The sequence below is a fragment of the Microtus oregoni genome, unplaced genomic scaffold (genome assembly GCF_018167655.1).
Source record: "Microtus oregoni isolate MIOR12 unplaced genomic scaffold, Mior012 000099F_ref0000060, whole genome shotgun sequence".
Taxonomy (NCBI): domain Eukaryota; kingdom Metazoa; phylum Chordata; class Mammalia; order Rodentia; family Cricetidae; genus Microtus; species Microtus oregoni.
Genome location: NW_024544712.1, coordinates 1375009 through 1387800, shown reverse-complemented (window position 1 = coordinate 1387800; position 12792 = coordinate 1375009). Strand labels below are relative to the sequence as shown.

General features: G+C 42.3%; 1 pseudogene; it reads right to left on the bottom strand.

Annotated features, from left to right (window-relative positions):
• Nucleotides 1-5071: 5071 nt before the first annotated feature.
• Nucleotides 5072-9781, bottom strand: LOC121443067 (annotated as a pseudogene).
• Between the last annotated feature and the right edge of the window lie 3011 nt (nt 9782-12792).

The window sequence follows — 12792 nt, the reverse complement described above, 5'->3', positions numbered from 1 at the left end:
TGTACCAGGTGTGAGTAGCCTGGGGCAGACTGCCCTCCTGTATATGTGAGGGGTGGGGCAGTAGGTCCTCTAGGACCTCAATGCAGGAATGGGATGGGGAATCATTAGCACCAGGTTGAGGTAGAAGATTTGAAATGTTGAGAGGTGGGCAGCACTGGAATGTGAGACTCGTATCTTCCACCAGCGCCACCTGAAGTGAAAGAACTCGAGGAGGTAGGGTCTGTAGGCCTTTGTAAGTTAAGAGGTTAGACAGGTTATGATGAGAGAAAACCATAGTAGGTGCTCCGAAGGTTAGCTTTTTTGACTCAAGAATAAGAAGTTCCGCAGCTGACAAGGCCCATATGCAGGGTGCCCAGCCCCGAGTGGTGAGGTCCATCTTCTTTGACAGGTAAGCTACAGGTCCCAGTTGATGGCCTAGAACTCCCAGGGCATAGCCCTCTTTTTCTGCTATGTAAAGAGAAAAAGGGTGGGTTAAATCCGGAAGATGGAGAGCTGGGGCCTGGGTAAGGGCCTGTTGGAGTCTCTGGAAAGGTTTGGTGATGGGGTGAAGCAGGGGCTCATGCGTAGAGCCGAGAGCTGCTTCGTATAGGGGTGGGCGAGGAGAGAGAATGAGGGAATCCAGGATCGCAGGAAACCGGCCACTCCCAGGAATGACAGAACCTCTTCTTTGGTGGAAGGAACTGTAAGAGATTGAATTAGTCTCTTTCTGTCTAAGGTGATAGCCTTTTGTGTTGGGGTTATAGTTAACCCCAAATACGTTACCTGAGTGGTGGACAATTGAGCCTTAGAAGGCAAGACTCTGTAGCCCTTTTTGGATAAAAAATTTAATAAGGTGGCGGTGTCAGTCCTGTTAGTCTCCAAAGAGGGGCTACATAGCAGGATGTCATCGACATAGAGTACCAGTTTTGATTTAAGGAGGGACAGTGAGAGAAGATCAGAGGCCAGAGCCTGGCCAAAGAGGTGTGGGCTGTCCCGGAATCCCTGAGGAAGAACAGTCCAGGTTAGTTGTGTGGAGAAATTAGTATCAGGATCTGTCCAGGTGAAGGCAAAGATGTCCTGAGACTGAGGGCTGAGAGGAATAGAGAAAAAGGCATCCTTTAGATCTAAGACTGAAAAGTGGGAGGTCCCTGAAGGAATGTTAGACAGAAGTGTGAGAGGATTGGGTCCCACTGGGTGTAAAGGAACGACAGCAGAATTGATGAGCCGGAGGTCCTGAACCAAACGATAAGTTCTGTTAGATTTTTTGACAGCCAGTATAGGAGTGTTAAAGGGGGATGAGGTGGGGCAAAGCAGCCCCTTCCTCAAGAAATCAGAGATTATAGGTTTTAGTCCTTTGAGGCTTTGGGAAGGAAGCGGGTACTGGGCTTGAGTGATATACCCAGTAGGGTTTTTTAACTGAATAACAACAGGGGGGTGGTGTTTAGTGACAGCTGGGTTTTGGATGTCCCACACGAGAGGGTCCACCTGGGAAGCTGGGAGGGGAAAAGGCATGTTAGTATCAGAGGGTCACGGAGCCAGGAGAAGCAGCAGCTGTGTCACCGACGGATCTGAAATGAAACGGGTGGGGGGCTCAAAAGAAATGGAAGCTCCCAGCTTGGTCAGAAGATCCCTTCCCAAGAGTGTGACTGGACAGGTTGGTAGAACTAGGAAAGAATGAGTGAGAAAGATACCTTTAAATATGCAATTGAGAGGTGGAGTTTGGAGAGGTAGATAAGGCTGTCCCCCTTCCCTGACAATAGGGGAACTTGAGGGGGAGGTTGGCCCCCAAAATTCCCTTAGAACCGAATATGTTGCTCCGGTGTCCAAGAGAAAAGAGATGAGGCATCCCGACACTGTAAGAAGTACCCGTGGCTCCTGGTTGCAGATGGGCGTAGCAGTTGGGTTGTCAGTGGAGGAGCCCGGGAACCTTCAGTCTTCCAGAGCCAAACCCAACAGGTCAACCTGGGGGTCCTCTCCTTTGTGTCCTGGAAAATTTCTGCAAGTTTAGAATAATTTACTGGTTTGAGAGCCGCCTTTCTTAATCCCACCAGGAGGCAAGTTAAGAATCAGTCTCTGGCCAGAATGCCCCCGGGGGAGTTGTAATCCCAGTGGGTTTCCTGTTAGGGCACTGCCTCTGCACCGGGTGGATGAGAAGGCTGAGTCTGGTGTACTTCATCAGCATGCAGTCTCGCCTGCTCCCAGACCCGTCGGCGTTCCTCAGGAAGCAAGTTGTTACAGAGAATCATATAAATATCATGGTAAGTTAGGTTGTAAGATTGGGTTAAATATTGAAACTCTTTTGTAAAATTAGTGGGGTCAGCTGTGTACAACCCTAGTAGCTTAGAAATATGTGAAAGTTCCGATAAGGCGAACGGGACGTGGACCCGCATTAGGCCCTCGACGCCGGCTACCTCTCGTAAGGGCAGGACGGTAGCTGTTTTGAGTTGATCAGAGTCTGCTGTTGCAGCAGCAGCAGCGGCTCGTGAGCGCGTGAGGGGAGGGGTGAAATTAGGCGCAAGGCGGCGGGTGGGGTTAGGGCCTGAGGGGGTTTTGGAAGACCAAGGCAGAGGGGTGGGGCGGGGAGGTGAGCCGGAAGAATCCGAAGTTGATTCGGACAGCCTGCGCCTCCTGTGACGGGAAGAAATTGTTAATTGTCTTCGTAGTCGAGTCCTGCTGTGAGAGAAGTTAGGTGAAGCTGGATCAGAAAGGCTGGGATATATGAGATGGGGGGAATGAGATTTTTGGGGGGATTCAGAGGAACGGGAAGGCGACCCAGAAGGATGTTTACGCGGAACTCCTGGAGACCTAGGAATGAAGCGTTTAGAGGCGTGGGGGGAAGGTGTAGGCGACTCCTTTTTGTACCTAAAAGAAACCTTTGAAGAAGGGGGGATAGGGGAGGTGGCCCCTGATTGGGCAGGGCGGGAAGGAATGGTCCCACGAGGTCGGGGATGCAGGGGGTCATCAGCGGGGTCCATGGTCGGAGCGGAGGGGCCCATGGCGGGAGCTGAGGGTTCCTGGAGGGAGGGTAGGGCCAAAACATGTGAGCAGGTGAACAGTGTGACGAGGTAGATGGGTCAGTCTTTAGAGCCATATAGAAGAAGGCCATCACGTACATTAATTCCTTCCATTTAGCTGACCGGTGACAAAAATTGGCCAGCTCCCGCAGAGTGTCAGGGTCAAATGATCCCTGGGAAGGCCAGCAGATAGAACCTTGTAAATTGTACTTAGGCCAAGTTTTGGAACAAAGCCGTGTTAACTTGGATAGTTTTATGGAGAGGATGAGGGCGTGAGGCTCAAGAGCTTCCAGAAGCTGCCCGAACGGGGAGGATGGAGGGATTGGTTTTGAATGCTTAGAGCCCATAGTCGAAGCGCAGCCCACCCGCAAAAAAGGTACCCAAAAGGTACCGCGAACATGGCAGGCCAAAAACACAGGCATCCGAGTGTTTTTGGGGCTTGCTAACGCTTAACTGGCCCGAACCCAGCTACCGTACGGGGGAGAAAAAGCCCCGGCTGGGAGAAGACAATTAAGCTTTTCAGGCCCTGCGTATGGCCCAAAGGCACCGCAGCCGAGTGGGCCGGAAAGAAGACAGGAAAGGTTAGAAAAAAAAAAGAGGAAGAAGCCCGGAGCACCGAACTCCTGGGCGCGCGGACTAAGGCAGGCTTCGGCCAAGGGCAAAAAGCCGGGGGAGGGAGGTTGGCGACCTAGTCCAGGATGAGCAAAGAAAGCTGGCCGGACAGTCTTTGAACGCCCCAGGGAGAAGGAAGCCAACTCAGGTTAACTCACGGATCAGGATGAGGCGGTGGAGAATGGCCGTGGCAAACGGGTGGAGATGAATGCAGGCGGTCGGTTCGTTTAGACCTTGTGCCGGTGAAACCCAGAGGCAAAAGCCTCGGGCGCCGGGAGGAGAGGTCTCCGAGTCGAAGGACGCGGCACCACTGTTGTTCTTAATTTCTGCGGGTTAGACGGCAGAGACGGTTACGCGAGGAAAAGACACAGACACGCGGCGGTCCCACGTGGGTGCACTTTTAATGGAGGAGGGGCAACAAACAGGTGGGGAGGGGCGTGTAGACACGGTAGGGAAGGCGGGAAGAGAAGGGGAGAACTCGTGATGGTCCTTGCTTTTAACGGGGAATGCAAAGGCTTCTGGGAAATGTGTTCCGCACTTGCGTGCGCTGGAGTCCAGAGGGATTCTGGGAGTTGTGGTCTCGCAAGGGAACAACAATCACAGCAATTGGGAAAGAAACTAAGGCAGGGAAAGTGAAAAAACTCTTTCTTGATAGCCAGAAGACTGGAATGATGAAGATCCATGTTCCATTTCCTGGCTTGTTTATCCCTTTCAAAACTTGCATTCTTCGCTACTTACAGTGACATAAATATATACACATATGTATGTAAACATAGATACTTCTATGTAAATACACTGAATATATAATATACTTGTTTACATAGCAGATGGCATGTTCGATTATAAGATAAATATCCATTTTGTGCATGAATAGTTAAAGATAATCAGCAGTAAAAGTTATCCAAATCATGTAAAATGATCTGAAAACCAATTTTAAAATACCAACATGTTATATGTTACACTATCTGGAAAACCCTGACACTATTTGGTTATTTGAAAGCATAATCAATAGTGACTAATCTCAATTATTTTCTTAACCAATGACTTATATTTTATACACATATAAATAAGCTACAATTCACAACAGTTTGGACAATGAAGAAATTTTTTTTATTCTGTCTCAACCTTGGCTGTCGTCAAATCTACTCAACAAGTTCATTTTGCTGATTTTCCTTGCAAATACGTCTCTTATTGCCATTTGAAACTTGATCGTTGATGGTAAATAAAAATCAAAAGACCAGTTTCTTCTGATTTGCTTTGACAAATTCATTGTTGGATATGGAATTTTTCTTCAGAAATGTATTAAAATAAAGTGCAGATGGAATTGAGTCCTCTGTGGTGGTGCTAGACTCCTAAGAATTTTCATTTTGTTGTCGGTCATCTTAACTACATTTACAGCACAGCCTTCAAGTTAATGAATTAATCAATGTTTGTAAGCTGCTTCTATGGTCTAATAATTGACAAGATCACACATGTTCTATATTTTCTGATGATAAAAACAGAAAATTGAATAATATGTATAAGGGGAAGCTTAAAACTATACCATCTAACTTCATTACAATTTGTTCCTCGTTATGTTCGAAGGTAACAATTTTGTGACCAGTTGTTTTACTGAATATTACTTTCCCGTTGGAATCAAAACACACCAAAGTTATTTTGAACACTATGTTTCGTACATGTTTTAAACAATATCCATCATACTGCTGACGACTTTCCCTAAAAATGATGTAACGGTTGGTAAAGGTGACTCTTATAGGGAAACTAAACCTAAAATCTGACCACTTCCAGGAGTATTTACCATCTCTCCTAATCATTGTACCACATCTCATGCTGCAGTCTTCGAATTCTTCACTGATGATTCGTGGCCCTATTTCCCTCTGTTCTTGTTCTTGAAGCAAAGCCAGCCATTGCTGTTTATAAATGGGTGTCAGCCATTCTAAAGGTATTAGACGATCTTGTTCAAGAGTAGCTGTGTCGTTCAGATCACAGATGATATGTTGAAACCTCAGTTTTTTTAAAAATTGGCTGAAATATTAGTCCTTCTTCACTTTCAAGAAAACTGATGTTATCTATGCGTTTCATGTGCTTGTAAAGCCAGGTGTTGGACTTAGTTAACATCTGCCTCACTGTGCCTTTCCAGGATGGATTAAAATAAAGGAATACCCACTCTTTCAGGGTGGTGTAGATGTCCATTTCCTTTCGCATAACTAGTAAATCAGGTGAAGAAATAAGAAGATACATGAGCTTTGTATCAATTTCCCTGTAAAGTTCAACACTTGGGTGGGTCATCAAGTAACAGAGAAGCCAGTCAAAGCAGCGTGTCTTTATAGATTTCAGTCCGTATGTTTCTGCTGCTGTGTAGTATGAGCACATGGTTTCCCTAGTGATGCTGCTGTTCATGATCTCTTTACATTGCCGGATGACATGCTCCACCTGAAGCAGGCATGCTGCTGCCAAAATGTGAGGAGCTCGACGGGGTGGTATTGGCAAGTCCTCGTCCCTGTAAAATGACCCAAACATAAAGTGCAAGGAGCCGACATCTATATCCTCGTTCTTAATCTGCAGGTCAACTACACCACTGTGGGGTTCTTTCCAAGTATCTTTTAGCATCTTAGCAAAGAAGGGTGACTGACACAAAAATGCTTTGTGTAGAGGCCATTCTACTTCAAGTGCACGGATTCGAATGTCGGTATCCTTCCCATCCAAAAATAAATTTTCGTATGCATACTTAGAAGATAGCTTCAGTTTTTTCCTGTAGATGATGCCAAAAAGTTGCTGTAGGTTGACTGCCTGGTTCCAAGATTCGTGGATGTTAGGGGTTGGTGCCACACAGTCCCAAATGCCCCATTTGCGCTTGCGACTGCCAGAGATGTAACTGGGACCTGGAACTGCGTTGTCTTCTGGCTGAGCTGACTCTGCCAAGCCGGAATCACTGCTTCTCAAACTGCTGTGGCTGTTTAGAAGCCCCGTTGATGAAGTCACCCAGCACCTCTCAAAGAGACTCGCAGAAGCTTCTCTGCCATGGCATTGCTGACAGGTCTGTGTCAGCCAGTACTGCCTAGGCTAGCTGAATTTCTCTAGCTCAGGCTCAAACGTCACAGAGCAGACGGGCACTCAATGTCTACTACTGCCCTTCTGGGGCAGTGGCCCCGCCCCCTGGCAACAGGCCCCTTTAAAACTATGAAGTGTGATCTAGCTTCTCCCTACTTCAACTTTCCTCCTTCTCCTTCCTCTCTCCTTCCCGCCTCCTCTCCCTTCCCTTCTACCTAATTTCCTTCTTTCTTTCCTTTCTTCTTTTCCTTTCCCCATTCTCCTCCTTTCCTCTGCCCCCTCCTTTTTCTCCATGGTTTCTAAAGGGGTCACACTATGGTGTTGACGATGACCTCACTCAAATAGTCAAAACCACCTGCCTCAGTCTTTTAAGTCGAATCTTCTTTTCCATAAAGATAATGACCATGTCAAAGCTATCATGATGAGTGTTAAAGATTGTACATATTCCAACTTCCAACCCTGGGGTGCGATAGATCACTTCCTGTCAGTAGTATTGATGTAATATTTACCAACAGCTCTTAGCAATTCAAATGGTAGCCACTCTTATTGCTTATTTTATTAGTCAGTTTTGATTATTCTAAAAGAAGAGTATTGCTTTCATGTATGTAATAGTATATATATACATATGCCCAAAATTTCTGTGTGGGCTTTGCCTTGTCTATATCGATATAAAGATATTTTGTTTACTTAAGGTTCCTTATACATCCAGTTATTTTATTAATGTGTATATGTATGCCTTTTTTATGTTTTTGTTTGACAGATTTGCCTTTGCCTATTAAGTGACTATGGGACTCTTTTAAATAAACTTCAATTCCTTCAAAACCAAGCAAATTTTTAATTATTTTCTTTTATGTTTCAGAGAAGAATTCCTCCTCAACTGAAATAAGACAAATATCTGTCATGTTTTCTTGCTCAATTTTAGTAGTAAAATTGAACTTATTTTCTATAACTATATAGTTATAGAAATATAAGTTATAGAAATATAAAATATATATATATAAATGTATATATAAATAAATATATTATATATAAATATATATATTTATAATATATATTTATATATATTATTAATACATACATATATTTATATATATTTAATAATATAATATATATTTAATAATATAATATATAATAATATAATATTAAATAATATATTTAATATATTGATATATTTATATATATAAATATATTATATAATATATAAATATAAATATAGTTATAGAAATATAATCCATTTAGTGGATTCTCATATTTTAAAATCACAGGGCATTTTATAAAAGAGTGTATTTACTGTAAGCCAGTTTATTTTTTCAAACAGAAAAAGGTTTATCTATGTTCATGGACACATAGAGTAAATGCAGACATTAATACAGTAAAATTTACCAGAGACTGTCTTTGAAAGTTGGCTGTATGGGCCATGTCAGGCCCACACCCATACAGGATAGACTCTGTCACATTTTTCATCCTTTTTACTTGCAGATTGTGTGAGTTGGGCTTTCTTATCTAGTGTCGTGTCTGTCGTGACTTTTCAAAGCCCACCAATCTCATAGTGACAGGCATGTGCAATGACAATTAAATGCCCAAGTTATTTTTACACAATAGTTTTTGTCTATTTACTAACTATCACAAAACGAGCAATGAATGCAGTGTTTGTCAGATGTTATTTGTGGAATCAGTAACTCACATTTCACCCCATTTTCAAATATCAAACTATTCTTTTACTTGTTTTGGTATTGCTTACAATTGACAACTCAAAATTGTTTGCATAGATGGACTGAAATGTGGATACAAGATGGAATAGTTAAATAGAGTCAATTTAACATATTGACCATCTTAACATTTTTGTGATAATATACTCAAATTATATGCTGTCCGTTACTCATAAGAAATACAGTGTATTTTATTGACATTTCCTTGTACAAGCACAAGGATAGTTTTATGCCCTGCTTCCTAGAAGCTGAGAAGAATAAAGGGTTGATAATTTTAAAAAGCATAAAGAACTTAATTCTTTTAGTCTGCATGCATTTTCAAAACTGCTTTGAAGACATTTGCTTTGATCTAGGACATGCCACCTTTCCTAGATTTGTTTATAAGCTCTCCACCTAAACTTGTTAATTCTCTATCCATATGATGAGTTTCAGAGGTAATAAGATGTTTTGTTAACTATCCTGCTTGCTCTTTGTCATCTCTTCTTATAACTCTAATTTTGGTCATATCTATGTAGTTTTCATAGATCAGAATGGCCTTTTTATTTCTACTGTTAGTTTACAGGAATAATTCGCGAGGATACTGAAGATCCCACCACACTAAACGTCATTAGGGACTGTGCTCCCAACAGTGTTAATATCAGGTTTGGCTTATAGAGGCACCATAGGCCTTTTACCCCATCCAAGGGTCACCTCTTTTATTCTTCATTTATTGATTTTTGTGTTGGGTCTTTCTTCTCTAATATGTTCCCAGAAAAGGCTTAAGTTGTGAAAATATTGACACTCTTATTGACTCTTTATACAGTCACAAATATAAAAATTATCCATCCATGAGGAAAGTTTGATCAGAGATGGGTAGAAAAATGGGTGACATTAGGTTATTTAAGTGTTAACTAAAGCTAAGGATACATTTTAAAAAGTTGTATGTAAACTTACTTCTTTATAATCTCATTCAGAACATGAAAGTTACAAAAGAGAGATTTAGAAGGCAGACATCCTATATGTCTACATAATGCTGCTTCTGAAAGCCAAGCAAAACACATCAAAAAATTCAGTGCCAGATATGAGATACTTCCACATAAATTGTTGGTCAGGAAGTTCCCAGAAGTCTCCAAAACAATCCAGGTTAATGCCACTCTTTTTCTTTGCCCACCATAACTAGTTCTGCTTTTAAAGACAAAACACACTTGGTCACAAATTGTCGAGAAATCAGACTGGGATGGAACTTCCTTCCTGTCAGTTAAGTCACACAGGAGTGGAATTGCTATGTAGGATGCTGGCAGAGTAACAGAATTTACGTTCTTACCCAGACATGAAACCCACGATCTACAATACTAACCTGCCAGCCAAAATGTGACCACCTGCACAACTAGTGGCATAGGGGTAATCAATGTATCTCTGATTGGATCTGAGGCCCATTCTGCAAGAGGGAATTCATACCTGCTACTTTCAATGTGGAAAAAAAAACATGGCTGAAAAGGTCTTTGGCCCTAGGGGAGAACTTACAACATGTAAACATGACATGTAAACTGTCATGGTGCCAAGCTCCCTTCTAAGTGTCTATTTGTATATCCATAGAGAAAAGCTACTCCAAGACTCAATCAGAGAAAGTCTTTTGGCGATAAACACTGATGAACAAAGATATACGTAACTGCTCAAAGTACTTGATAATAAGTGATGATTGGATGGTATTAATGTCTTATTTAGGGCTGAACATGTATAAATAATACCAGAAAAAGGAATATGAAGAACATAAAAGATGGCAGATAAAAGAAGGGCTATGAAAGACTGTCTTTTCAGCACGGTACAGTCAATGCCGTCCTGTCTGCACAGCAGTTGTGAGTGTATGCAATAAGTCTGCTCATGCCTGAGCCTCCCAACAGTCAATCATGGGCCTGTCAGGAACTCATTCAGCCAGGCCTTCCCTTACTGAAATATTAGGTACTGGTGCATTCTGAGGGATGGACAGTAGTGAACCCATTGAGCCCTGCACCCCCGCACCCCACATCAATCTCCAATGGATAGAACTCATAGTCATACAAGAGATTCTGGTTAAATTCTAGACCTCTCAAAAATCAATGTCTGGAAGAAAACTACAGGGAGGAAGGGTTGTTAGAAGTGTGGAGGAGACTAGAAAAGATATAGAGTTTACAGAAACCTGCATATAATTTATATGTGCACAAAATTTTCAAAGAAAAATTCAATAAAAATTTTAAGAGAAAAGACTTCCACCCATAAGTTGGACATCAGCTTGAGCCACAGAGAAAGATCACATCTCCAATATTTCCCCAAGGCTTCACATTTCATATGTGGTGCTTCCATTGCTAGACAATTCAATAGGCTTTAAATTTGGACCTAGAGGTTGCTTCTTGAATCATCAGTGTCAGATGAAAATAGAGAATCATGTGTCCAAATCACACATTACTTTATACTATTTCCTTGGATACTTGGTTCTTCTGTATTCTTTTTACAATTGAAATAACTATATGTATATTTCCCCCCTTTATTGAAGATATTCTTTTTCACATCATGGAGTATTACATAATAACCTGATTATGGTTTCCCCTCTTTCTGCTCCTTCAAGTTCCTCCCTAACCCCCCTCCCATTCCCTTTGCAGAAAGGATCCATTCCCTTTCTGTATCTCAATAGAAAGCAAACAGGCATCTAAGGGATAATAAGTAAATATAATAAAATAAACTTTAATAAGAGAAAACAAAAGTAACGCATTGGAGGTGAGCAAGACAGGCAAGCAGAAGAAGAAGAGTCTAAACAAGATGCAAGAAACAGAGACCCACAGGTTCTCACACAAATCCTACAAAAACAGTACACAGGAAACTGCAATACATATGAAGAGGACCTGGTGCAGACCTATGGCCCTGTGCTTGCTGATTCCATCTCTGTGAGTTCATATGAGCTTTAACCAGGTTGGTTTAGTGGACCTTGTTTTCTTCTTGTTCTCCATCCCCTCTGGCTCTCACTCTTTCTGCCACTCTTCAGCAAGGTTCCCTCAGACATAAGAGAGGGATTTGACGAAGACATCATCCATTGGAACATGAGTGTTCCAAGGTCTCTCACTCTCTCTGTAACATCTAGCTGTAGGTCTCTCATTCTCTGCATAATGCCTAGCTGTGGGTCTCTGCTTTGTTCCCTTCTGCTACAGGAGAAAGCATCTCTGATGATGCTTGAATAAGTCACTAATCTTATAACAAAATTTTATTGAGAATAATGTGAGAGTGTCATATATCAATCTGTTGATTTCATTGGTTAGGCAATAAAGAAACTGCTTGGCCCTTTGGGTGGAGTAAACAGAACAAAATGCTGGGAGAAAGAGGAAGTGAGGTCAGACTTGACAGCTCTCCTCTCGGGAGCAGACGCCTGAGAGAGACGCCATGCTCCTGGCTCCTGGGCAGACGCACGCTATGAAGCTCCGACCCAGGATGGACATAGGCTAGAATCTTCCCGGTAAGCGCACCTAGGGGCGCAACACAGATGATTAGAAATGGGCTAAATTAATATGTGAGAATTAGCCTAGAAGAGAATGGGCCAAGCAGTGTTTAAATGAATACAGTTTGTGTGTTGTTATTTCCGGCATAAGCTAGCCGTGCGGGTGGCTGGGGTGCTAGGGACACAGCCCCGCCGCCCATATTACTACATGAGAGACATTCTATTGCTAAATTTTATTCATCTATCTATCTATCTATCTATCTATCTATCTATCTGTCTATCTATCTCGGGATCAGTAGTTAGTATTTGGTTTTATTCTAGGTCCCTGATATTTATAACCAGAGTTCTTGGTTATCCTGCAGTGTCGGGTATGTAATCCATCTTGTAGAAGAGCCTATAGTCCAATATAATTTTTGATTGTTCATTCCCACAAGTTTGTGCCACAGTAGCCTGACTATATCTTACAGGCAGGACACCATCATAGATCCAAGAGTGTGTGGCTCGCCTGGTGTTTACATTTTTATTTGTGTAGCTTACAGAGTACCAAGAAAAATTAGAACCTAGATGTGAAGGAAGTATGTGGCATCAGCTCAACTTCTCTATGTTCAATGAGTTTTGTAGTTGGTACCTTCAGCAATGGGGCCTCACTGTCAGTTTGTGAAGTGTAACCTATAGTCTTAGCAACAGCCTTTCTTGTTTGAGGATTCTTATGGGATCCCTTTAACTAACAACTCAATTAGATGAAACCCAATCTCAGTACGTGAAGCTTCATTTGGTAACGAGATGGTCAATTGGGTCTCCGTCTCCCCCATCAATTGGTGATTTCATTTAGATAGCCTGCATATATGTACATACTAATTAGGAAGCTCCTACTATTTTAGATTTCTATATTACCCCTCCAACGGCCCAGAATTTTAGCAGTTTCTCCCCATATTCTCTTCACTGTCCCCTTCTCCCCTACACATCCCCACTTGATCCTTTGTTT